Genomic DNA, 27,713 nt, shown 5'->3' on the forward strand with positions numbered 1-27,713 from the left:
CATTTCTCCTAGAATATATTTGATTGATACTCTTGGAGGTGAAAGGCTAAAGGGACCATATGGCAACATGTTGCATTCCGTATGTTATCTGCCCATCCGTGCTTAAGCTGCCATTAGCAACATCTGCACCCAACGGAAATCCAGCTGTGCAGAAGACTACTGACGGAATTGTACTGGGGGTGGGAGGGAGATTAGAGAGAGAACCTTGCTTAACGCCATTAACTCTAGACATGTAAGTCTGCCTACCAGGACGGATGGAAGCTTTCACAATTAGAGAAGACGAGACAAACGCTTTATTAAAGTTTAATTTTGAACTCCCAATTAGCGAAACTGCTTTATAAATCGATTGCAATTTCCTAGAAGGCACAGCAAGTCCCCTGCCTGCCTGCCATGTGTGCAGGCACCAAAAAAGCTCCCCCTCCTGCCGACTCAACAGGATTGTTCAGAGTCGGTCTCCGAATCAGGAGAGTCCCTAAAGTCTTCGCAAGCCCCTCCTCCTGCAGGGGGGCTCAGACAACCTTAACAAGGAATGGGAAGCGGCTGCATCCTCCACTTGCTGGGGGGTGGGGGAACCAAGTTGGAGGAGGGGAAGGAGTGGCCAGGGGAGGGAGGGGGTGAAGGAGGACAGCAGCCGCAGGAGGATTGTATTAATCTTTTCCTCTGTGGAGATACAATTCGGTCTCGGAAGAGAAGTTTCTTTCTCCGCACTAGTGGCGGGTGGTGGGTTCAAATTGGGGAGTGGGGGGGGGGGGGGGGGGGGGGGGGGGGGGGGAAAGGGGGACCCCCCCCCCCCTTAAGGATCCCCGGGCCCCTCCCCCCTTCCCCCCCCCTCCCCCCCCCCCCCCATACTTTACCTGCCAGGGCCTCCCACCCGCCTCGATGCTCGGTCTTCTTCGCCGCCGTCGCCGCGCTCCCTCTAGCAGCCGCATCCCCAGATGTGCGCCAGATGTGCGGGTCACGCTCCCTGGTTCGCACAAAGAGGTCGCCCCCATCCGGAAAAGGAAGTAGGCCGGGATTCCCCTTCTCCCTTAGCTGCAAGGGGAGTGAGCGGAGGAAGGAGTGGGGAAAGTGAGAGGAAGGTGGAGGTAATGACGAGAGGGATGGGGTGGGACAGGGGTCTAGGGGAGAAGAGGGGGCTTATTTTAAAACAAACCAGAAGGAAACAAACAAACAAAAAAAGGCCAAGGCAGGGGCCGAGGTGGGCGAGGAGGCGTGCACGACCGATCGCTTCCACGCCCGTTACTTTTGGAGGGGAGGGGGATCTTAGGTTAAGGGGAGACGGGGGAGGGGGGCTGCTCCTCCTACTTTCCCTCCCCGGGTCCCCGCGGTAGGCGGCGGCGGCAGCTGCACATACACACAGAAGCCCCATTGTAGCCGCCGCCGCCGCCGCCGCCGCCCAGCGCGCAGCCCTGCAGCGGCTCCGGCCTCGCCAGCCAAAAGCGTCAGCGGCCCGTCAGCGGCGCGAGGCTCCGTGACGTGCGCGCGGCGGCGGCGGTGGCTATAAATAGCCGGGGCTCTGCGCGCGCCGAGTCTTTTTTTCCTCCCTCCCCATTGACGCCTGGGAGTAGAAGAGGAGGAGGAGGGGGAGGGGGAGGGGGAGGAGGAGGGGGAGGAGGAGGAGGAGGACCAGGAGGGGGAGGAGGAGCGGGGCGGGGAAGGTGAAAGGAAACAATGAACTTGCTACTCCGATCCACCCCTCCTTTCCTCCCCTTCTGCTCCAGGGCTTCCCCTCCCCAACCGCGTAAGAAAGTAACTAACCACCCCGACTTCATTCCATTCTGGGGCCCCGCAAATACTAGGAGCCCCGCCCTCTCTCCTGAGAGCTCGAGGGGCCTGACCGGAAGGGGCCCGGAGAGGGGAACGCGGTTTGGGAGCCTTCAGTGTGTTCCCATCCCAAATAGTTTATTTTTACAAAGCTTCGTATGTTTTCTGCCCAACTCATTTCAGATTTTTTTTTTCAGAGTTGAGCGTGGTTGTTTATTAAATTCCAGTTTAAAACATGCACACACTAAAAACCTGGACTTTTTTTTTTTCATTTAAAGTGTATTGTGAATGCAGAGGGGGCACAAACACTTAGAAGTTGGAGGGGGTGCAAAAAGGTCATTACTTTGGGCTACTGGAGGGGTGGATGGGGAAGAAGGGAAGGAATCTAGGTATTACTTAATCCATGAGTTCTTAATCGGGGATCTGTGAGTAGATTTGGGGGGCTGTGCGATTTTTACTAACATAATAACTGAAATTTGGCATTTCCTTCGATTAAATTTTAAAAAAAAACGTTATTCAGAGATCCAGTCCATAGGCTTTCCCAGCCAGACAAAGGGATCCGTGTAGCAAAAACTTAAAACTGCCTAAATCCCAGTTTCAGATCAGTAGGTTTATTTGTTGATTTCGGCTACGTAACTTGATTTAGGTTAGTATTAAGAGAACAAAGAAACCTGAGAATACTGAAAACTGTGGTGCTTGGAGTCAGTGGATTTGAGTTCTGAATTCCAGATATGCCATGTACTGCCCAAGTGACACGGAACAAGTTACAGCTTTTCTGGGCCTCAGTTTCTTCACCTGTAAAAGGAGTGGCTTGGACTAGTTGACGCCTGAGGGCCCCAGCTCTATGTCGTTTGGTCCTATCTATATAGCCCATACCCCACTCCCCCAAGCATAGAGCCTTGTCTCTTATTCTTTTCAGGACACTGCAAACCCCACCCCTATTGTCCGTAACAACCAGATTAAAATTGCCTGACGCTGTTCCTTCAGAAATTCTGTTCCACCTTTCTCACACTAGTCCTTCCCATCTGACACCTAATTTTACAGTTATTCAAGTAATTATCTATGTAAGCTAAAGAACATGCCTTCCTTCCTGTCCCTCTTTGGTCCCCCTACAAAAAAATAAATAAATAAATTCGTAGAATCTTAGAACTACAGAGTTGAAAAGAGACATCAGAAGTGATGTGGTATAACAGATACCTAAACAAGACTTTACTTTAAAACATCCTTGACAAGTGGTCATAGAGACATTTTGACATCTTGAGTTTTCCAGAAAATAGACATAGTTGTCCACCCAAAAATTAGTTACTCCCAGTCATTTTCCTTAGAATCTTATGATTATCTGTATCTCACAATGATGAGTCAGTGCCAATCCTTCCCTAATTCTCACACTATCTCTAGAGACAGGAAAACATCATACAGAAAGAAATTTGGGGTCAAAAAGCGTTTGCCTTAAACACAAAAGCTCAAATAGCTAATGAATATGCTTCCTTTTTCAAGTTCATCACAGCCTCTTACTTCCCTAAACCCTGAGTATTTTTTCATTTCAATTTAAAGTTCAACACTTATTAGACCCCAACTTTCATGTATCTGCTTTTCCTGAATGTCACACTGTTTACATGAAACTATTTTTTTTGTTATTTTCTTCTGGGTTTTTTTTTTTATTCCCCTTCTGGTAGCATATTTCTGTCTTAGACTTGCTCAGTAACAAGGGGCTAAATTTCCAAGAAAAATAATCTCTTCATGGCATAACTGCCAGATCTAATGGCTCTTACTCAGTCCTTATCCTCTTGACTTCTCTGCAGCCTGAGTGGTTGGCACATAGTAGGTACTTAATAATTCTGATTGATTGAATGTGACATTATTAGTATCCTCTTCTCTTTGATCCTCTCTTCTCTCTAGTTTATGAATGGTTGTTTTTTTAAAACCTTTTCTTTGTGTCTCCAGTATGCCTGGCACATAGTAGGCCCTTAATAAATATTTAATGACTTACTGACTGTACAAGGCACTGTACTAGCCCCTGGGGATACAAGGGCAAAACAAAAGAATTCTTGCTCTCAAGTTTTTATTTTGTTGGAAGGAAACACGTACCAAGACAAAGTAACTTTTAAGATAAACTTTAGGATAGGTGGTAACTTAACAGAGGAGAATGGCACATGAGATGAGTCTGGAAGAAAGATAAAGATTCCAAAAGGAAAAGGTGAGAAGGAAGTACATTCCATCCATAGGGGATAGGCTGTACAAAAGCTTGGAAATGGGAAATAGAATGACAGGTTTAGGAAAGGGCAAATAATCTAGCTTGTATGGACTGCAGAATTTGTGAAGAGAGGCAATATGGAAAAACCCAGAAAGACAAGTTATTGCCATGGTAGGAGGAACTTAAATGCCAGACTGAGAAATCCATATTTAATCCTAGAGGCTAATTTAGAAAATTGGGAATAATTTATCCTAACTAGGAAATTTATCCTAAAATTAGGAAACGTTCTGATATTCAGTTTCCTGTAGCAGTTTGTAGGTAGCAGAATGGATAGCATCTGAAAACAGGAAGAGTTAAGTTCAAATTCTACCTAAGATATTTACTAGCTGTGTGACCTTGGGCAAGTCATTTAACCTCTGCCTCCATTCCCTCAATTATAAAGTAGAGATAACAATAGCATCTACCTCCCAAGGCTGTTTTGAAGATCAAAAGAGATAACATTTGTTAAGCACTTAGCATAATACTTGGCACATGGGAAGCACTATGTAAATGCTAGTTATTATTATTATTATCTTTCATAATATATCTTGACTAGAGTCACATCCATGCCAGACAAGTTTTTAAAAAATGAGGAAAGCTTTATAAAAAGATTTTGGGTTTTGCCTTTGCAAGCTACATGATTGAGAAAGATAATTCCCCTTTTTAATTGTGTTTTGGAGGGAATAAGTCTATTTCCAAATACTTGGGATTTGAAGCCACTAAAAGATTTTGGACAGTGAAGTATTATGATTAGCATGTAATCAGATTATTTTGGAAGTTGTGTAAAGAATATGTTGGAGGGGCAGCTAGTTGTGGCAGTGAATAGAGCACCGATCCTGGAATCAGGAGGACCTGAGTTTAAATCCGGCCTCATACACTGGACACACTTACTAGCTGTGTGACCTTGGGCAAGTCACTTAACCCCAATTGCCTTGCCTTCCCCACTCCATAAAAAACAAAAACAAAACAACCAAGAATATGTTGGAGAGGAAAGAGAAGCTTCTTATCCAAGACTGAATTGGAGGCAACAAGACCAATTGAGAAGTCACAAGTTAGTTAAGAAGTTATTGGTTAGTCCAGATAAGGGGTTATAAATAACTATTAAAGAGGCTCAGTGGGTGGAGAGAAGTGGGTGGATACAAGAGGAACAGAAACAGAATCAATATGACTTGGCAGTTGACCAAATATGGAGGATGAGACAGTGAGAACAATCAGAGATGACTTTGAGATTGTCAACCTGGATAACTGAAAGGATGGTGAAAGCCTTGAAAGAAAGTCTTCTTTCGAGGCAAGTTCTGAGGAGTAGATAAATAGTTTCATTTTGAACATGAAATCATAGGAGCATGGATCATAGATTCAGAACTGGAAAAGATTTTAGATGACATCCAACCCACCCACACCCCTCCATTTTACAGATGAAGAAACTGAAGCCCAAAAAGCTGAAGGGCACAATTGTACTAAATGGTGGAATCGGACTTGAGAATCTTCAATCCAAAGCTGTCATTATTTTTACTACATCATGCTGAGTAGCCAACAGAATATCCAAGTGGAGGTGGCAGTTGGAGACATGGAAACGGCGTTCCAGAGAAACTGAAAAGAGCAATCTGACAGGTAGAAGGACAACCTGGAAAGAGAAATTCCAAGGAATCCAAAGAAGGGAAGAATATATAGAGTGTGGTCATCCTTCAAAAGCTGCATAATGGTCGAGTTGGATGATAACTAAAATAAACAAATGAAGTTAATTTTTTACTAATTTACTATTGAAACATGCAGTAGTTGGAAGCTAAGTTCCTAAGGAATGAAAATTAATGGGAAGAAAGGAAGTAGAGGGGACAGCCAGGTGGTGCAGTGAGTAAGAGCGCTGGCCCCAGGGTCGAGAGACCTAGGACCGGTTCCAGCCTCAGATACTTGGCACCCACACAAAAAATAACTGGCCATGTAACCTTGAGCAAGTTAACCCCAGTTGCTTTAAAAAAAAAAAAAAAGGAAGTAGAGGAAGTGAGTACAAGAAACTTTTTTCTAGGAGTTTTGCTATAAAAGAAATAAGAAATATAGAAAGAAGTAAGCACTTATTAAAGAGCTTACTCTATGCTAGGCACTTTACAAATATCTCATTTCATATACCTTCATACCTCAACCCTGTGAGGTAGGTACTATTATTAGAGTTAAGCAAATTGAGACAAATGGAGGTTAAATGATTTGCCCAGAGTCACACAGCTAGTAAGTGTCTGAGATAGAACCTGAACTCAGCTCCTCTTGATTATAGGTCCTCTGTTCCATTTACTCTTCCACCCAGCTGTCATAGAAAGGTAAATGGATAGAAAATTTCATTTCATGTTAAGTTCATTTCTTCTTCTTAATTTCTTTTGAAGTATTTTTCCTATCCTTACATTTTCCTGAAGTACTGTTCTTCCATGTCTTGCACATATAAAAAAGACTTGCTCCCCAAAAAGCCTTTCATGTATCTCTTTGTCAAATTTCTCCTTTTTCAAATTGACAGTTTCATTTTTCCTTACTTTTCATTGTTTCAAAATTAAAATGTTAGGTTTATGTATCTACTGATTAATTTAGATAATCAACCCAAGGTCTACTTCAGAAGTAAGTAGTTTTTTACCACAATGAAGAAAAATCTAGTTCCAGATCAGCTTAAATACATACCATGAAGTAACAGGGTCCTTGAAGCAAATGCAAAGGCAATTATGCTGAAATTGTGAAATAGGAGCCTGTAAATATATGAAATCTATGATTTTAAATTCCCTCTGATATTTTAGGGCATCCTACAATTTCTAAATACAGTAAACGTTTTAGAATGTGGACATTTTCCAGTACCTTCAGAAGTTTCTCTCTACCTAAGGTTAAATCCTTTGAAAAGACCACAGTACAGTTACTGTATTGAAGGAATTATTAGAGAAACTGCTGTGTACTCTTGACTTATTACTCAGTTAATCCTGATCTATATTTAGATAGTGATGCCAGCCCAGTTGAGGCTTCAAAGGAATGAGCACAAATATTTGCCATCTCCTGTACAGTACTTTTTTGGTGATTGAAAATTCATATTGGAAAATATCATTGAAGTTATAGTATAAACAAAGCTCAGCAACCTTCCAATGTATAAACTTACCAGGAAAAGATCCTAGGATTCTCAGAATTCTAAAAGAAAGGTTATTTAGGAAAGTACAACCCAGGTTAGGACCTATAGCTTTCTGCATGAAAAAGCTAAGAGAGCGAGATGGAAGAGAATAATTATAGCTCATATTTGTACAGCACGTGTTTTCTTCCCAACAAGCCTGTGAGATCAGTGAAACTAGTATTGTTATCTCCATTTTGAAAATGAGGAGAATGAAGCTCTCAGAAATTAAATGGCATATCCATGGTCATACCTCAATGAGAAATGCCAGAATGCTCAGTTCAATATTCTTTCCACTACACTGTTTTGTTGTTGTTCATTTTCAGTCTGACTCTTCATGACCCCTTTTGAGGTTTTCTTGGCAAAGATACTGGAGTGGTATCTTCTCCAGTTCATTTTATAGATGAGGAAACTGAGGCAAACAGGTTTAAGTGATTTGTCCAGGATTACACAGCTCGTAAGTGGCTGAGGTCAAATTTGAACTCAGGAACTAAGTCTTCCTGACTCCCAAGTCCAGCACTCAATCTACTAGACCACCAATCTGTTTCTATTACACTGTGCTACCTCTTAATGTTTATTTCAAAGAATTGCTTCAATGCTAACCTAATTCTTACTTCAAGAATACAATAGTGCAAGGATCAGTGATTTCAATAGTGCTTGCTCTACTTCTACCAAAATATGTCACAGTACCTCTCTTTATTACAGAATCATAAAATCTCATAATTAGCTGGGACTTGGAGAGGTCATCTAGTCCAACTCCTTCAGAATTCTATCTACAAGAAGATTCTTTAGTATTTAGTTTCATGAATAGTAATCCAAAACCAAAATATTCATCACCTGGTAACTAGGCTCATAGTGATGAGCATCTCTGAATTTAGCTAGGCTGGTATTGTGATAACTGATACCCTGTGTTAATCCATGGACCTATTACTGAAAACTTTTCAATTTTGAAAAAACCTAAATGAACTTGCACTCCATCAGGAGAGCCTTCAACAACTTAGAGCCAACTGAAAGAACCTCCAATTTGAAGTCAAAAGGACCTAGGAAACAATTTTATAGATGCTAAGTGACTTGCCAAAGTCCACACAGGTAGTGAGTGGCAGAGCTGAGAGCTGAAGGCAGGTCCTCTGAGAACAAATCCAGTGGTCTTTCCGATGAACCACAAAAGGACCGAATAGGTATTGGCTTATAAACCCTACAATTCAGCAAAGTATTGAAGAATCCCATTCAAAAGAAAGGATCAAGTGCTCAGAGTTTTAGTCTTCAGCTTTTCCTTATTTCTTGTTTTCTGGTTTATAAGATAATAGGATTGTTCACATTTTCTTTAGTTTGTGAATTTCTTGAACAAAAGGCAGTGGATCAGCATTTCTGTAGATAGTTAGAAAGTTGAAAGAAATGTATATGAAAAACAGAATTTGCTGTTGGTTTTGCAGTTTCTTTGTGGCAAGTAATGTCTCATGTGGCTCTCCCAGTAGATAGCTAAGAAGAAAGAACGGCACCTGCATTTATTTGTGAAGCATATTTTTCCTCTTCTAATCAACATGAGAATTCCCTTTATTAAGTGCTTCAAATGTCCAGCTTCTGAGGATACAAAGATTCATCATTTCTAGATGGGGGATCAAAAATCTTTCTGGAGGAGGTAGCACCTGGTAGCACCTGAGCTGGGCCTTGCAGAAAGGGAAGTATTTCCACAAGCTGATTTGTAAAGGATATCCATGCATGGAGGATGGCAAGTACTGGGAGGAGGCCAAGTGAGATGATGATGCAGGAGAACAGCAAGTAATTCGGTCTGACTGAAGCATAGAATGCATAACTGGGAACTGTGTGAAATAAAGTTAGGAAGGCTGGAGAATAAATACTTCTGCTGTTATTTAGATAGATTTCTGATTATGTATATATTCCTTCCACCCAGGCAGACTTCTACCCCCAAATATCTTCTAATTCCATAATTCTTATCCATGCTTATAACCCACAGATCTTTATATCTACCCTGTCTTCTGAGCTCTAGTCCTGTATCATCAGCTTTCTATTTTACATTTCAAACTGGATGTTCTGGGGGCATCCCAAACTCAACATGTGTAAAAATCATTATCTTTTCCTCCAAATCTACTTCTTTTCTAATCTCCCCCATTTCTGTTGAAGGCAGCATCACTTTTCTCATCTCCCTTATTCATAATCTCTGTGTTATCTTCTATTTCCTTAGATCCTACACAGAAAAATATGACTTGAGAGTTCCAGTCAGATTGGTAAGTAGGAAGTAAAGATCAGAGTAATAACAAACTCTGGGTAACCCCAGAGGCAGCTTATGTAAGCACTAACTAGAATACACAGGATTGTTCTCAAGAGCCCTGGAAGGGACATCAAGAGGGGCCTGGGCCTGGGACTACAGGCTTCATACTTAGGCAGTAGGACAGCCAGACAAAGCCTCTTGGGGGAGGTACTAAAAAGATAGAGTGGTAGCAAATCTAATATTAACGGGGTAGGTGGGAGGGGCAGAGCGGAGGTGGGGGAAGAGATAGAGGAAATTATTTCTTAAAAAAGAAGTAGCAGCAAGGACAAAACCTATTTCATAATTTTGCTTGGTGTTAATCTTTTGTATACATACATAAGCATATCGTGTGTCATTCTCTGACTGTCCACATACAATACATAACCAGCAGAGGTGAGCTTCCCAATGACAGGAATATTTCATGTTGTGAGGACTAAATATTTTCAGTTTTATGCATATAGTTATATGTTAGTTATTAAAATTTCACCTTTTCTCTTGAAAAAAAACTTTTAAGAACATTTTCCTATTCCTTTTAAATATCTTATTTCTAAAGTATTCCTTTTTGATTGTACTCCAGACAAACATTTCATTCTCCCTCCCAAAAAAACTACTTTGTATTTATTTTGGATGTAGTTATATATGTACATGTTACCTCTTCCAATAGAATATAAGTTCTTTGAGGAGAGGAATAGTTTCTTTCTTCATATCCGTAGCACCTAGCACAGTATATAGTAGGTATTTAATAAACATTAATTGAATGATTGATTAGTTGTAATATTTTTTCAAGGCTTGAATGAAATAAGATTTTATCTTAATTTCAAATACATCGAATGCACTAAATCTATAAATACTTAGGGGAAAAGAAAGACACCTATCTGTATTAGGAAATAGTCCACTAGTGCTCCAGATATGACTGGGCCCAGATTACTAAAGTAATAAAAGTGGTACCCTCTACTGATATGAGATGCAGATGGCTTTTCTTCTTCATACTACTAGTCTGTCATGATCAATGAGTTAGTTACACCGTAGACTATACCTTCAGATCTAAAAGTTGTCCTAAACATATTACAGAACAGTTCCTCACTGAAGTTACCGCAAGTATCATTGATGTTATAATGATCATTCTTAAACCCATAATGACACTCCAATATGCTCAGGCTCAGTATTTAGCTTCCATTCCTTTCATTTGAAAAGCTCTTCACCCAAAGCTGCCCACACTTACTGACAACTGTGTTTTGATCCCAGCAGGAGTAACAGATTTCATTTCTCGTGAATCGCAGAACTACAACCAGAGCTCTATTATTAGATGAAGGATAATCATGCTGAGTTTGGGAGAGAAGAACAAGAATTCAGTATTAAAATAATAAAAGCTAATAAAAGGATTTCATGTGGTAGTACCCCTGTGTTTTACCGTAAGTCTTTATTTCTTATGAGTTCCCAAATCATGAACATATTCCAGAACCACCAAAATTCCAATAGATTTAAAATTTGGAATCATACCACTTGAATTTGACTCTTTTTCACATTAGTTTTTCACCATGGAAATATGATTATGTCCAAAAATCAACAAGTATATATAAAGCACCTCTTACCTGCTAGGCACTGGGGATACAAATACAAAGCTTATGTTCCAATAGGAAAAATAGCAAATACACATATAAGTATATATAATAGACATAAAGATAATAACTATAAATGAAAGAAGTTAAATATATGTTAGGAAGAAAGGCTAAGGGTTAAAGGAATCAGGAAAGGCTTTAAGTAGAAGCTAGTACTTAAGCTGAGTCTAGAAAGAAAAAAAAAGCAATGCTAGCATTTAATAATAACAATAGTAGTAGTAGTGGTAGTTTGCAAAGGTCTTTACAAAGATTATCTCATCTCTGAAACGATTATCTCATTACCTCTAGGTAGGTAAGTGCTATTATTATCCTCATTTTTGCAGATGAAGAAATGGACAAAGGTTAAGTGACATGTCCAAGATTACACAGCTAGTAATTGTCTGAGGCCAGATTTAAACTCACAACTTCCTGACTCCAGGTCAAATGTTCTATCTACTGTGCCACCTGGATGTCTAGGGCTTTCTGTGAGGCAGAGGTGAGGAAGGAGTGCTTTCCAGGTTTGGGGGGATAGCCAATAAAAGGGAGTGAAAGTGGAAAATGGAATGGAATGAGTCAAGGAACTAAGAGCAGGCCAGTTTAGCCATATGTCAAAGTTTTTAAATGAACGAATACAATGAGACCCAGAGAGAGAGGTTGAGTCCTAGTGAAGGACTTTAAAAGTTTGAGAGTTTACATTTTATCCTTGTGAGGCAATAGGAAGCTACCTGAGGTTATTGAGGAGAACAATATGATCAGATCTACACTTAAGGAAAATCACTTTGACAGCAGTATGGAAGAATAAACTGGAGTGGGAAGAGACTTGAGGTAGGGAGATTGATAGGGAAGCTATTGCAATAATCTAAACAAGATGTGATAAAGGACAGAACCACCTGGGAATGGAAACAAGGGATCAGATGCAATAGATGTGAAGGTATAAATGGCAAGAGGCAGCTGATCAGATATATGGGATGGAGAGAGAGTGAGGAATAGAGGATAACACAGATTATGAATCTGGGAGACTAGAAGAGTGGCACTGCCTTCAATAGAAATGAGGAAGTTTAGAAGAGGAATGAGTTTGAGGGAGGATAATGAGTTTTGGACATGTTGAGTCTGAGATGCCCCCAGAATATCTAGTTTGAAATGTATAATCGATAATTGGTGATGAATGACTAAAGCTCATAAGCTAGAACAGATATAAAGAGTAGAAAGGGGGACCCAGTACAGAGCCTTGTCAAACACCCACATTTGGGGAGTATGATATGGATAATGAACCCAGAAAAAATGACTGAGGAGTGGTAAGACAGGTAGGAGGAAAACCATTAGAAGTAGCACCAGAAAAATCCAGAGAAGAGAAAGAAGCCAGTCAGCAGTGTCAAATGCAGGAAAAAGGTGGGGGAAGAAAGGTATCATATAATCAGAAAGGCATTGACTATTATCAATGGCCATTTTTCAAAAAGCTGCCCTTTTGCAAACTCTCCATCCCATCAGTTCAAATTATGATGTCAAGTCATCTTGAAATAAGAAAGGATTAAAAGTATGAAATTTACTATTAAATTGCAGGCTTCTTTCCATGCCTGTTGCTATTTCTTCATAATACAAAGTAGAAGAGAGATTAGGCAGTTGTCTGGTTTATTTAGTCAGCATAGCCTACCAGCTCAAATAATCAAGGCCCTGGAGTTTGGAATGTATACTTTAAAAGAGAAATTTAAAAACCAGTTAAGTCTCCTTATTAAGTATAAGGTAAAATTTTCCAATACCTCTTCTTTGAATGTGAAAGCTACATTGTCATACTGCGCATTGAGAATTTAAATCATGAGGAATATTTGATTATATTATTATCATAATAATTTCTTGTCACTAAGAGACTTTCTTGGATGGTCTTTTAAAAGAAGTTTCATGCTCTTTTCTCCAGGGACCTTGTAAATGATGAAATTAAAATGGGATTACAGTCACCAAAATTAATGGGGGGAAGGGGGAGAGGGCACCTGTTTATTACATAGATATATCTGTTCCCTCTGCTTCTTTTTAGTCATAGCTATTTAATTTCCTGAAACAAAAAACAAACAGATTTCTTACTAATGTCAGTACTGCAGAACTAGTATAGGAACAGAAGAGCCAGCTGTACTCTATTTTGTCTCATGCATCATCAACAAAATTGGCAGCTCAGTTCTGATTTCCGAGCCTTTACGGTGAATGATGATATACAAGCTGTGCTTGATTTTCCGATACCAGCCTGATCTTGCTGTGCTGACAGAAAAAAAAAATCTATTTTTGATTTGTAAATTGAGCAAATTTGATGTGAAAGTTATTCATGTAGAATAAATGCAGAGCATAGAGATATCATTTTTAGACTTACTTTTCTGACCCTTAAACCACTTCAAATTATCATCACCATCATCATCATCATCATTCAATATAAGATGGTTGGAGCTAGTCAATTGAGTAAAACTGCAGGAGTATTGTGTGAGTGATCTGTATATTGAAGTGTGTTATTTTCATTTTACACTCATGATTTTTAATACAACACACGGGTTGTAATGTGGGTAATACAAGTGATTAGCAGTTCGTTATTTCACTGCCTGAGGCCCAGATGTAATACTATTCAAAATCATATACTTTGAGTGTGACAACCTCAACAGTAATAGGTAAGGTCTTCTATAGGTTGGGGAAAAAAAAGTAGAACACATCAATGGGAGAAGGAAAAAGAAGTCGTTTATAACTGGAGGACTGCTATTGCTTCTTCGGGGCAGTAATGCCTAACCTAGGAAAAACCTGGAAGTGGGGGAGTTTGTTTTTTACACTTTCCTGTCTTTTCCACTTTAAATGTTGTCCCCTATCCCTATCAAAATACCATGACATAAACCTGGCCTTGACTACTTAGGATTTCCACTTACATCTCACCATTCAGACCATTCCTCCCCATGCTCAGGATCTATCTCTTCAAACCTGTACCTATCACTTTCTTTCTAAATATCACTTTCTTGCTAAAAAGTGGTTTGCTAATTTCTGACCAATTTAACCTTGATCTCATGCCTTCTATCTTATCTCCTCCAGCATTTTGTCCCCACTATCATTCCTACTCTCATTAACCTTCAGTCTCTCCCAATCTGTAAGTTCCTTTCCAGCTGCTTACACACTCATGTCTCCATGTCATTAAAAAAAAAAAGAACCTCATTAGATGCTACCATCCAGTGTAGCTATTATCCTGTATATCTCTTCCTTTTCTCAGTTAAACTGGCACCTATATCCAGTGCTTCTACTTCCTATTCGATCACTCTCTTCTACATCCTTTTTAATTTGGCTTCTAACCTCATTATTTATCTAAATCTGATCTCTTCAAATTACCAGTGATCACTTAATTGCCAAATTTATAGGCCTTTGTCTTAATCATTACCCTTTTTGACCTCTTTGTTTGAGGTCTTAGAGGCTGTTGATCACCTTCTCTTCCTATATACTGTATCCTCTCTGAGTTTTCATGACCCTACTACTCTCTCTTAATTTTCCTATCTTTATGTCTGTTTCTCAGTTTTCTTTGTTGGATCTTCATCTATGCCATGCCACTAACCATAGGTTTTTCACAAGGCTCAATCCTGAGCCCTTCTCTCTTTCTCTTTATACTTTCTCAGTTGGTCATTTCACCAGTTCTCATGGATCAATTATCTTCTCTATACTGATGATTATATCCAGCCCTAGTCTCTCTCCTGAGCTCTAGTCACATGTCCCCAGCTGCCTATTGGACATTTTGAACTGGATGTCCCATAGGCATCTCAAATTCAACATGTCCAAAACAAATGATTATCTTTTCCCCAAATCTATCCCTATTCCAAACTTCCGTGTTGCTTTCAAGGGTGCTACCATCTTCCAAGTCACCTAGATTGATAATCTCAGGGTTATCTCTGAGTCATCACTCTCATTCTTTACAGCCTAACATCCTAACAAATGCCAAATGTTGTATCTAAGTATATATATATATATACATACATACATATATATATATATATATATATATTCCCTTCTCTTCATTCACATACTCAGCACTTTAGATCATGCCCTCAATATTTCTTAGCTGAACATACAATAGCTTTCTAATGGGCCTCCCACCTCAGATCTCCACCTTCGACAATTCATCCTCCAATTCAGCTGCCAAAGTGATTTTGCTAAAGTATCAGCATGATTATGTCACCCTTCCCCGCCCTTTCCATAAACTCCAGGTGTTCCTTGCTACCCCTTCACAACTTGGCCCCTTTCCCACCTTTCTAGTTTTCATACACAATACTTGCCTCGATTCATTCTGGTCCCTTGCTGTTCCTCTGATTCCCATCCCCCATGTGGGGAATGTTCTTCCTCCTCACCTTCACCTCTTAGAATCTCTGGCTTTCTTCAAGATCCAGCTCAAATATCACCTTCAACAGGAGGCTGTTCTTGGTCCCCCAGCTGCTAATATCTTTTGCTGCAAAATTAATTTCCATCTACTCTCTACCCATGTTTGTGTGTATCTCTTTATTTACATGTTGTCTCTCCCATTCAAATGTAAGCTCCTTGAGGTCAGAGACTATTTTTTCCGATTTTCCTTAATTTCCCTAGGGCTTAGCATAGTGACTGATGTACAGTAAAGCTCTTAATAAATGCTTGCTGATTGATTGATGTTTTAAGTATTAACCTTCCCCAAGGTACATTCTCTGCATTTTCAAAAAAACAAACAAAAAATACCCTGGGAAATTCAGTGGTAATCCTGCCTACATTCAGTGGCAGAGAACTAACATTTTTACTTCCCTTGACCTCTAATGGCTAGCTGGTTCCCTGCTGACTAAACCCACCAGTATTGCTAAAGTTCTTATGGACACAAAGGACAGCCACTGCCTTTAATGACATGTTCTTTCCTGCTATAGGTGGACTGACTTTTCATTGATAAGAAGCTGCTTCAGTACACTGTAATTAATTAAACAATTAATGAGAATTTATTAAATACCTGCTATGTCAGGCATTACATTGGGTACTAGAGATAGAAATACAAAATTGAAACCATCCTTGTGCTCAAGGACCTTTTTACACTACTAGAGGAATACAACATGCAATTAAGTGATGTAAAATAAATCAGTGCTTGGGAAAAAAATCACTAATAACTAGAAGATCAGGAAAGGCTTCTTTCTTCAATCATTTAACAAACTTTTATTAAGCCCCTACTTCTATGTGCCAGGCACTGGGTTATGTGTTGAGGATAAAAACACAAAGATTGAAACAGTCCCTACATGCAAAGATGATACAGTTTAATGGGGGGAGAGGACACACAAAAACACACATATAAGAACATACAATATAAAGTGAACTAATATAAACAAAAAGTTAAAGAGAACAAAGTTTGGGAAAGAGGGCACTAGTACTTTGGAGATCAGGAAAGCCTTCACAAAGAAGAGTTATAGATTCTAAGAAACAGAAGTAAGGAGAAAAATCAATCTAGACATAACATGAGGGAAGGAAGGAATGGGTTATTCATCTTGTTTTCCTAAAGGACCCCCTAGCTCTGGACTAATGCACTTAGACCAGGTTCAGTCCTGAAGGACCCTGGTCCCTAAAGAAAAGAATCAGATTGTTTTTATCTAATTCTCTGACTTTATATTCCCCACCCCAGACCCTCAAGGAAATCACAACCATTAAGTATTGCTCAAAACAAGGGTAACCCTAAAAGGAAGTAGAAGTATACTCAGTGTACAGTGTGTAAAAGGAATAGGACAAACCATTTGGAATGGATGCCTAAAAAGCTGTTAAATTGTGCATACCTTTTGATTGAGCAATACTGCTACTAAGTCTATACCCCCAAAGAAATCAAAGAAAGAGGAAAAGGGGGATGGCTAGGTGGTACAGTGAATAGAGCACTGGCCATGAAGTCAGGAGGACCCGAATTCAAATCCAGCCTCAGACACTTAACACAAAATTAGCCATGTGACCTTGGACAAGTCAATTAACTCTAATTGCCCTACCTCCATCCCTCCAAAAAGAAAAAAAAAGAAAGAGGAAAAGGACCCATATAAACAAAAATATTTATACTAGTTCTTTGTGGTAGCAAAGAATTGAAAAAAAAGGGGATGTTCACCAGCTGGGGAATGACTGAACAAATTATGGTATATGGATGTGGTAAAATACTATTATGCAGTAAGAAATGATGACAAGGTTGGTTTCAGAAAAACCTGGGAAGGCTTGTCTGAACTGATACAGAGTGAAGTAATCAGAACCAGGAGAACAATTTATACATCAACAAAAGTATTGTAAGGATAATCAACTCTTTTTTTCCCCCTTTTTCAAGGAGGGAAAGCAGGGAAGTAGGGGTTAAGTGACTTGCTCAAGGTCACATCGCTAGTAAGTGTTAAGTGTCTTAGACTGGATCTGAACTCAGGTCCTCCTGACTCCAGGGCCAGTGCTCTATTCACTTCGGTACCTAGCCACCCCGACAATCAACTCTAAAAGACTTAGGAACCCTGATCAACACAATGACTAACCATAATTCTAGAGAACTCCTGATGAAACATGCTACCTACCCCCAGATAAAGTGATGGACTATAGTGCAGATTGAAGAATATGTCCTTTCTTTCTTTTTCTTCCTTTTTTGGACAAGGCTAACATAGGAATTTGTTTTGCATGTCTACACATATTTGTAATGTACTTGGTTTTCCTTGCTTTCTCAATGGGTATGGGGAAGAGAGGATTTAGAACTAAAAATGAAATTGAATTTTTAAGAATAATTTTAAATTAAAAGAAGGTACAGGGCAGCCATTTATTCCCCCCACACAAAATTTTCTTCCATAACACAAAGAGACTCAAAATCTCACATTGACAAAGGCTTTAAAATTATGCTGCAGCCTACGATTCTGATTATTTCCTCCTGTAATGTTGATTCATTAAGATAAGGAACATTTTGGGGAATTATTAAATTGATTTTTCACCTTCACCTCAGCAAAGCACTGAATGAACAGTTCCCTCAAAGTCTATGTCTTCTATTAAGCCAGGCCAGGGGTTGAATCTCTCCTTCTGTCAATGGTCTTTTCCAAGGAGAGTGTAGCTTCAGAAAACTCCTCCTGGTACCAGTCATCTTCTATCATGAGAATGCAGGAGCTTATGACATCTAAAACTCATGAGGTTTCTGCTAAGTCTTGGAGAATTCGTCTCAAGATTGATGTTTGGTGTTGTGCGGCTAGGTGTCGCAGTGAGTAAAGCCCTGGGCCCAGAGTCAGGAGGACCTGAGTTCGGTACTGGCCTCAGGTACTTAATGCAAAAAAACTAGCCGTATAACCTTGGGCAAGTTACTTAACCCCAATTGCCCTCCAAAAGGCAAAAAAAAAAAATTGATATTTGGTCACCTTGACTCAGGCAAAGAAATAGAAAGCAGAACAACACTGAGGACCTAGAGATTTTGATTCTAGCTCATGTGGATGAACACATGAGTTATAGCAGCAAGTTTTGAGCAGTCACCAATTCTGCAGGCTCTAAGCCACACGTTCATGAAAATGGAAGAAGGGAGAATAACAACGCAATCACTCCTTTTAAAGTTTATAATGTGGCCATCTCTTCTTGGCCAATGGCCAGTCCTCTCTGACACCCCTTTGATTTGTCCCTCCTACAGGGAATAGGTGGTTGTAGAGGTACACATGGAACCCAGACAAATCTGTGGCTTTGTATGTCTTTATCTGAGTGAGGTAGAGCTGGTCAAAGAAACATGAGTACCGTGACTCTACAGATCTCTTAGGAAGGTATGAGGAGGAAAGTGAGTGATTCTGCTCCTTACAGGCTGGGTATAAGTTGTTTCTGTTTAAGGACAGAGTAAATAATACTATTCTTTATAATACTTCTAAATAATACTATGGGAGAGGGAGGGAAAAAATTAGGGAGAAAAAGGGAATCATAAAATAGGCGAGGTCCTGGAGGAAACAAGAGGGGATGGAATCAAACACAAGTAAGAAGGTTGCCATCATTGGCAAGGAAAAGGCTAATCATCTCATCTTTGGAATCTGGAGCAAAAAAAGAGGATGGGGATGGTGCTAAGGTGATTTGAAATATAGAATTGGAGAGGAGGAGTTATGGACAGATGGCCACATTTTTTTTCAGTCAAGTATGAGGTGAGGTCCTCTGCTGAAAGGCAGATGATGGTGCAGGTGGTTTGACAAGAATTTTGAAACAGTTGCTATGGGGAGTGATATAGAGTTAATTAGTTGGAGCAAACTAGGTTTGGTTTTTTTGTGTTTTTGTGGGGGGTTTTTTGAGGCAGCTAGGTGGCTCAATAGATATAGCAATGGGTCTAGAGTCAGGAAGTTGTGTCAAACTATCTGTGACCCCTTTTGGAGTTTTCTTGGCAAAGATATAAGAATGGTTTTTCATTTCCTTCTCTAGCTTACTTTACAGATGAGGAAACTGAGGCAAACAGGTTTAAGTGACATGCCCTAGGTTACATAAAGTAAGGATCTGAGGCCAGATTTGAATTCAGTAAGATGAATCTTCCTGAAGCTAGACCCAGTGCTCTATCCACTCTGCCAACTGCACTCTAAATTAGGAAGACCTGAGTTCAAATGTGATCTAACACACCTACTAACTGTGTAACCCTGGACAAGTCACTTAACCTCTGTTTTTCTGAATCTGGAGAAAGAAAGGGCAAACCACTACTGTATTTTTGCCAAGAAAACCCCACGGACAGTATTGTCATCTACAGGGTCGTGAAGATCAAATTTAGGGTCTGAAAAGGGATGAACTAAAACAGGACACTGAAGCAAGAGGTTCAGGTGTCAAGGACAATGTAAAATTGATGTGGTTAACTAAAGAGTAGAGATTTTAAAGGGAGATAAGTAAAGCCAAAGCCTGGGAAATCAGGGAGGGCTAGAGTGATTGATTGGACACTGGGGTAAGGAAAGAAAATAGGTTTCAGAGAGATACAAATCAGTGACAGCTCAAGAAGTGGTCCAATATTTAACAAGTAAATTTTTAAAAGTTTTTTGATTAACAAGTATTTATTTTCTCTCCTCATTTCCTCATTCCCTTCCCCCCCCGACTATTGAGCTAAAAAGAAAAGAAAAACCCTTGTACCAAAGATGTATAGCAAAGCAAATTACCTCATTGTCCATGTCCAAAAATGTGTGTCTTATGCTTCATTTTGAGTCCATCAGCAACCTGTCAAAAACAAACAGCATGCCTCATCTCTAGGCCTCTAGAATCATGGTTTGTCATAGCATTCATCAGAGTTCTAATGTCTTGCAAAACTGTCTTTCTTTAGAATGTTATTAATATTGCATAAGTTAGCAATGATACTTAATAAGCATATATTAAGGACCTTTTACGTGTAAGTTGTTGTGCTAGGCCTTGGAATATGAAATGAAAAAAAAAACAACAACAGTTACTGCCTTCTACAAACTTACAATTGAAAAGAGGGATAAGAAAATGCTAGGTGACCAACCACTTCCCAGGTATGTTTGTGGGGAAAAACTTCTTGTTGAGGTGACATGTGGAGTAGACGATTTTGAGGTGCTTCCCATATCCAAGATTCTGTGATTCTGATTCTTCGATGTGCACAAGTAACAGTGCCACTAGATAGAATCTGTTAAGGGCAAAGAAGAGGTTCAAACTCCTGTAGGGAAATGTGAAGAACAACAGAGCACTTTTAGCTCTGGTGATCAGAGAAAACTTGACTGAAAAGATGGCACCTTGAAAGAAGAGAAAGATTTCAAAAATCACAAATGGAGAGGGAGTCCATTTCAGGTATGGGATGTAGCTGGCATGAATGCTCAAAGGATAAAAGGGCTCTCTCTGTCTTACACTTCTTCCCATCTTGTTTCTTACCTTGTGTGCATCATTCATCCATTGTTCAATAACCATTTTACTAAACAATGGGATCAAATGGCATCCTGTTGAAAATGTATTTTTGTCATTATCATTGTACAATTAAACTATTCCATGGTTGATATTTTTTTCTGGTCACAACTGCAGGGTTCATCCTTGTTTTATCAGTGCCAAAATATTACCTTTAGTCACCAAAAAACCCCACACAATGAAAGAACTTTTCCCTATAAGGTGAAAGCAGTAGGAAAAAATAAGACATTCAAAGAGTGTCTTGGAATTAAATGGAAATAGGTTAATTTGGTCGTTAATGATACATAATATAGTATGCAATTGAATTAAACCCTTTACCTTTTTGAGTGGTCATAGATTGAAGGCCAAGAATACAATCTCTATGAAAGCAGAGTCCATGCATGGCTCATTAATAGCCCATGTAATTGAACTCTAACAAGTGATAAATAGCAAACCAGCTTCCCAGTACTTAACTTACTACCAAGAAGCAAATTAAGTACTTTCAGTTTACTAATGAAGTGCACAAAATGATTTTCTAAAAGAGTTAAATGATTTTCTAAAAAAGTCAAATTTTTTTTAAAGAGTAATGAGGTTTAGTTCAAGAGTGTAATAGAAGCATTAGAAAAATCTGGCATATTAATAATAAAAAGACTGGATTAGGAATCAGAAAACCCAGGTTCCAGTTCCAATTCTGCTACTGACAAGTCACATGACCTCTTGTATCAGCAAGCACCCCAGCATCCCCAGGGTGGCTGTCAACACAGGTTCTTAGATCTGCTTTGTTAAAGGAAAGCAACTCAAAATGGGTTAACAAGCTTACTTTAATCAGTCAAATATGTATCATTTACCTAGTTCAGAGGAAAGAGGTCAGCACCCCGAACTTCAGAGTATAAAGACAGAATTATCAAGACAGAGAAACAGATCAAGTAGACAGATTTCCAAACTGTCCAACCATTACATCCATACCAAATCAACATCTGGGTTTTTCAAAGCCTGGGGGCTCTCAACAATGGCTTCCCAGAGTCTCATCTGATCAAATCACAGAACACTTCTCAAAGTGAGCCCCAAAGCAAAGCCTCACATCAGGGATTATAAAGCCTTCTCCTGGGTCAGAGAATGTAACCGCCCTCTTGACCCAGTGCCCAATCACACACCATCAAGGTGTGGGCATTCCTGAAACCCAAGCCTCCTGCCACAGCCTCCATGTGACCACATTCAGCCTTTAGAGGCAGAGTATATTTTCAAATCAAGGAAGGTTCTCAGAGTCTCTTAAGCCTATCAAAGGGCCTAAGGGCAGGGAAGATCTTTAAATTTGCATTTCCATTACACCTCTCAACATCAATTTCTTCATCTATATATTTGGGAGATTAAACTAGCTAATATCTAAGTCTCAACTTCTCTGGGTCTCAGTTTTCTTACCTGTAAAATCAGAGGATCAGACTTGATGGTCTCCAAGGTCCCTTATAGTTCTAAAATCCTATGACAATTTTTTTATTCTGATAACAAATAACTACAGCCCAATCTAGTCTCTAATCAATAGTTGGGTCAAAACTTGTGAAATGGAAGTGATAGGCTGTAGACCTAAGTCCTCATCTGCAAAAGGAGGGAAGGTTATACTAAATCACTAAACTCTAAATCCAGTGATCATATAATCATATTATCAACTCAAATTTGAATAAAGAAACAAAAGTCTGATCTGTGTCACTGACTGTCTTTAGTGAAAGGAACAGCAAATGAAATTTAAATAGTCAGTTTCTTTTCTTTTAGAGAAAAATAACTGTGATTTTTTTTTTTTTGGTACGGAGAACTCTTAGGGAGGAAACTCTTGTCTACCTAGGCAGAGAAGCACCTCCTCCAGTGTCAGAGAGTTGCCAGGGGACACTGAGAGATTAGGTAACCTGTCCAAAATCACCAAGCTGACGTGTATCAGAGGCAAGATGTGAACCAAGGTCTCCCTGACTTCAAGGTCAGCTCTTTCTCTCCATTGCACCAAGCTGCCTGTCAGTATAGTTTACATTTCCTTTAAACCAGTGCTAATTTGCATAACTTACCTAAATGCATCTAAATTATTTTTAAAGACTTTAACTAGAGGTTATAAATAAATAAATGTACATATATGTATGTAGATGGATAGCTATATATACACCTACCCACACATATATAAAACATATGTTAATCCTGTTATAAGAATCTGCCAAACTTTCTTGTTGAAACTTGCCAATTGCAGTCACATGATCATATGACAGTTCTTTTATCTGGGAGAAGTCCAGGCTTCTAACATCTAGAACAGAAATAATACACACCAAAAATCATGTAAAACTGAAGACTAATACTTCTTTTCTGACATGAAGCTTAGTCTTCTTGTTGGGAGATTCTCTTTTGAAGATTCTTTTTTGTCTTACTCAGTTGACATCCCAAGTATTACTTGGTTCCCTTTCTTTGATTTTCATCTGTAGGGATTGTGTAATGATGACTGACCTGAACCATTTTCCTTCATACTCTAGCTCTCTGCATGTAGCTATCACCTGGTGATAGTACCAAACGATCTTGCAGAGATGAGCTCTGTTCAATTTTGTCCAAATTAGTAATGCGTAGGAGTTTAGCTACTTATACCCATAAACACCAAGAAAGTGCTTCTGAAGGAAGACTTGAGATAGCTCAGCCCTCACCAGAGACAAGAATTTCTTGACAATATAAAGGAAACTTCAGTGACAGCCTCAATGCAACTATTAATACTGATGATGCCAATTTACATTTCTATAGGCTTTAAGATTTAGAAAGCACTTTCCCTATAACAACGCCATGAAGGATGCAGTATAAGTATTGTTATGTCCATTTTACAGACATAGAAGGAAAGGTTTAAAGAGTGATTTCCTAGTGCCATACAATGAGTTAAATGGTCTACTGAACTCCCAGTCTGGTGCTCTTTTCACAACATCAGACTGCTAAAACATTTAAAAGGAAACTTTCTCCAACCCCTCCTAATTTCAGTGCCTTTCCTATTTTAATTATTTCTTAGTTATCTTGTATATAGCTTGCTTTTAATATATTTGTTTGCTTATTGATTCTCCCATTAAATTGTAAGCTCCTTGAGGACAGGGACTGTTTTTTGCCTCTCAGTATTCCCAGTGTTTAGCACAGTACCTGACACATAGTAGGTACTTAATAAATGCTGACTGATTGATAAGTTTATGTGAAAGGTCCTGGACAAAGGTCAACAATATGGACTTTAATCCAACTGGAATAGTCAAGGCCAGTGTCAAAAACTTGAAGAAGCACAAAGCTACCAAAACTCAAATGGAAAGGTTAAGAACCATGTTTTCACCATCTATTTTCTCCTAATATATATAGCAAAGAAAATATGACAGCATTTCAAAAAATGACACCAACAGCCAAGATGGACAGTGACAACACTGATGACATCATGCTTCTTTCTGTCTCTGGACAGATTTTGGCAAGAGACTTATTTTTTTGACTAGCTTCTGTACCATATTATCAAATGATGAGTGAGTTGGTACATTGTAGGCAGAAATCTGGACTATTGCCTTACTCTAAATTTACTTTAGCCATGGAGATCCAACCATATCTTTAAAAAAAAAAAAGGTGTTATGTAATCTGGAGGAAATGTTATTGATGTGTACAATATTACCATAATTTTTTTATTCCTGTTGAAAACCTGCCAGCAGGGCACATGTTTGAATGTATGATATCTTTTGTGTAATCATGTTAAGGTGTTCTCTCTTATGTGCATATGGTTAATTGTTAATGGGTAAATAAGAGAAGTCTCTCTCAGGCAGCAGAGATCAAATATCTGTGAGTGAGAAATCGACAGATCAAAGGGGAATTTCAGTAATCTAGGAGGCCAAGGGCAGTTAGAGGAAAAGAAATGTAGGAGTTAGGGGTGGCGAGGTGGCTTGGTGAATAGAGCACCGACCCTGGAGTCAGGAGGACCTGAGTTCAAATCTGAGCTCAGATACTTAACACAAAACTAGCCATGTGACCTTGGGCAAGTCACTTAACCCCAATTTCCCTCCCTACCCCCCTCCAAAAAAGCAAAAAAAAATGTAGAAATTGAAAACCAGGAAGAAAATACTTAGCAGATAAGCAGAGGAATTATGGACCTGTAATAGAAACTATAAAGTGTATGGGCAAAAGGGACAGTGAACTAAAAGTGATCTGGACAGGGAATTTAGACTCTGTCTGACATAAGTGTAATATTTCTAAATATCTACCTGTATCCAGCCTGTATTTTATCTATTCTTACTGTCTTTAATACCTTTTGGTGCGTTTGAGAAGACTAGGCAGAATCTGTTGCTGGTTGTGGGGACTATAAGGCCAGATATCAGAGATTTTGGGGATGGGGAGAAGAATGGAAGAGGGGTAGTAGCCACCAGAAAAAAAAAATCAGTCTCATGATAGTGTCAGGGGAAGTAGGAAGCCTACCTTGGCCCCATAATCTTAAAAGAAGAGATACCTGTTCTTTCATATACCTTCTCCTTTTTCTGTCTGATCTACTCCCCAGCACATGGGTAGATTCTCAATGAGAGAGAATCCCATCCTCTATGGGTATTTATATTTTCTCTGAAGATTTGTTCCCCATAAAGGAGTATGACCAGGAGTTAACCAGGCATCCCTGGGGTAAGAGATTTGTTATATTTAAAGAAACATTCTCCCCACCCTCACACCCACACATGTGTACTCTGCTAATTCAGGCCCAGAGAGGATCAGACTTACATGTAGATTAAATGGGCAGTTTGTAGATACTGAGAGTTATAGAATATTTTATCTGGAAGGGACTTTAGAGACCATATAGTCCAACCCCTTCATTTTAATGAGGAAAATTAGGTCCAAGGAAATACAGTGACTGACTCTAAACACAGACTTGGGAGGCAACTTCACACAGCTAGTTTGTGGCTATGGCCAGGAGTAGGTTTTTTTTTTTTTAACATGGCTTTGAGATAAAGAACATTAATATCTCTCTTTCCCATATAACTTCCCACCCACCTGGCATTTGAAGATTCACTATTAGTATCAGCACCTTTGAGTAATAATTTCTCCTTGCATTCTTTTAAAATGTAAAAAACAAAGCAAAAAAAAAAAAACCCCACCCAGCAGTTGACACATTAAACCTGGAAGAATGACTAACACTTTATGTGAATTATATTATCAGATCACTTTGATAACTAAAATAATACTGATGGAATGGGAATTTTCACAGACTGAAGAAAGGGGGAGGAGTAATTTTGTATCTTACCCAGGAGAATAGAAAACCTAGAAAGAACGTTGCTGTGTGAGGTACCAGACTTCTGAGCAACTAAGCAGTGGCAAGAATGGTGAAGGAAAGCCCTAAAAGCATTTAAAAAAGCCCTAAAAGTAAACTACTTCATCATTTTACCTCCTAGGTAAGAAAATGAGATTGGAGCACAGAACACATTTGATTAGCTTCTCAGGTAGATAACCCTTTTAAAAAAAATAAAATTCATTCAAAATCAGATTCAGTGAAAATTTTTTTAAATGTTATCAATATCTTTCATTTTTATACATCTAAATTTCCCCCTGAATCCTCTCCTACATAGTCATTCTAAATACCAAAGAATTAAAGTGCTTTTTGTTTTAATTTCATGAATAACTGAACACAGAAAATAACACTAGATTTGGGGTCAGAGAATGTTGGTTTAAATCTTGATTTCACCAATTAATTTCTCCCTGCATGATGTTGAACTAATCATGCATGTTACTAGGTCTCAGTTTTCTCATTTGTAAAATGAGAGGGTTGAATTGTATGACCTTGAAGCCCCCTTCCTGCTCTAAATCAATAATTTTATGAAAAGCAAATTGTAAAAATAGTTTTCAGCATCTATTCTGAAATAGACCAAAATCAGTTGATTGAGTTGTTGAAAGAAAATTGGCACTTTCTGAGGGTGGAAAAGGTTTGGGGAGGAGGAATTACAAAACCCAACAGCAATTTGGATGGCAAGCTTTTTATAGCCTGAACATAATAATACATGTATTATACTTCAGTTGATATTTTGATAATTTCCTGAGATCAGAGTAAAATATGTAAGACGATTGTAATCAGGTGTTCTTTGATCAAATACAAAGTGTCTTGTTTAATGGTCTGTCCTAATTAGAATGCTATCTTGATTTCCAAGTCAGCTCTCTCAAATTCACAAGTGGGATTATAAATTAAAAGCCTATAAAAAGCTATATCATTTAATTGTCTGGAAATTTCCTTTTTCATAATTTGTTTTCATAAATCTGCATAACTATCAAGTTCTTTTTTCTGAATTTCAAGACACAAATGATGTCTGTTATTATTACTATTTGCTATTATTGTAGTAGACTGGAACACATTCCAAGCTTTTCCTGGAACCAAGGATCATTAACTAACTGCATTACTTGGTCATTTTCTAAGCAAATCACTCTTTCAGCAGGTCCAAAAAGTATTATTTTTTTATCTTTTTCTAACCTGAAGAGACCCTACAGTCCAATTATGAAGACTGTTTTGCCTCACTTATTAGTTTGTTGTACAGTAGCATGAACTTCTAGGTTTATATGAAGGATAAAGGCTGTAGGAAAAAGATAAATTTGGTCTCATCCTGAAGTCATTGAGTACTCTAGTAGGATTCTCTCCAAGGTTTCACTGACCCCTCCCTAGCTTGCAATCCCAAGACCCATTTTGGTAGAGTGTATTGAACAGACAGCATGGAGTAGTGAATAATAGTTTGTGCTTGTAGTCAGGAAGATTTGGGTTTAAGTATTGGCTTTGATATATACTAGCTATATATGGCAATGGGTATGTCATTTAACTTAGAGTATACCAGAGTTTACAACTCTAAATTACGGAAGAATTGCTTATCTGCATCACTGAAAAGAATTTGCACTCCAGCAGTTCCT

At 39.0% G+C, this 27,713-nt stretch overlaps 2 long non-coding RNA genes across 2 annotated transcripts; one reads left to right on the forward strand and one right to left on the reverse strand.

Annotated features, from left to right (window-relative positions):
* Positions 1–945: 945 nt before the first annotated feature.
* Positions 946–10,790, forward strand: LOC138155213 (uncharacterized). The gene is made up of 3 exons (XR_011166776.1): positions 946–1,085; positions 9,328–9,370; positions 10,639–10,790. It is a non-coding gene; the product is annotated as an uncharacterized lncRNA (long non-coding RNA).
* Positions 9,920–20,552, reverse strand: LOC138155215 (uncharacterized). Its single transcript, XR_011166777.1, has 4 exons — positions 20,387–20,552; positions 20,084–20,141; positions 10,616–10,715; positions 9,920–10,109 (listed from the first exon to the last, which is right to left on the reverse strand). It is a non-coding gene; the product is annotated as an uncharacterized lncRNA (long non-coding RNA).
* Between the last annotated feature and the right edge of the window lie 7,161 nt (positions 20,553–27,713).

This window comes from Petaurus breviceps, unplaced genomic scaffold, assembly GCF_028583685.1.
Source record: "Petaurus breviceps papuanus isolate PSGF00001 unplaced genomic scaffold, PetGlider_PUasm1.0 91133, whole genome shotgun sequence".
Lineage (NCBI taxonomy): Eukaryota > Metazoa > Chordata > Mammalia > Diprotodontia > Petauridae > Petaurus > Petaurus breviceps.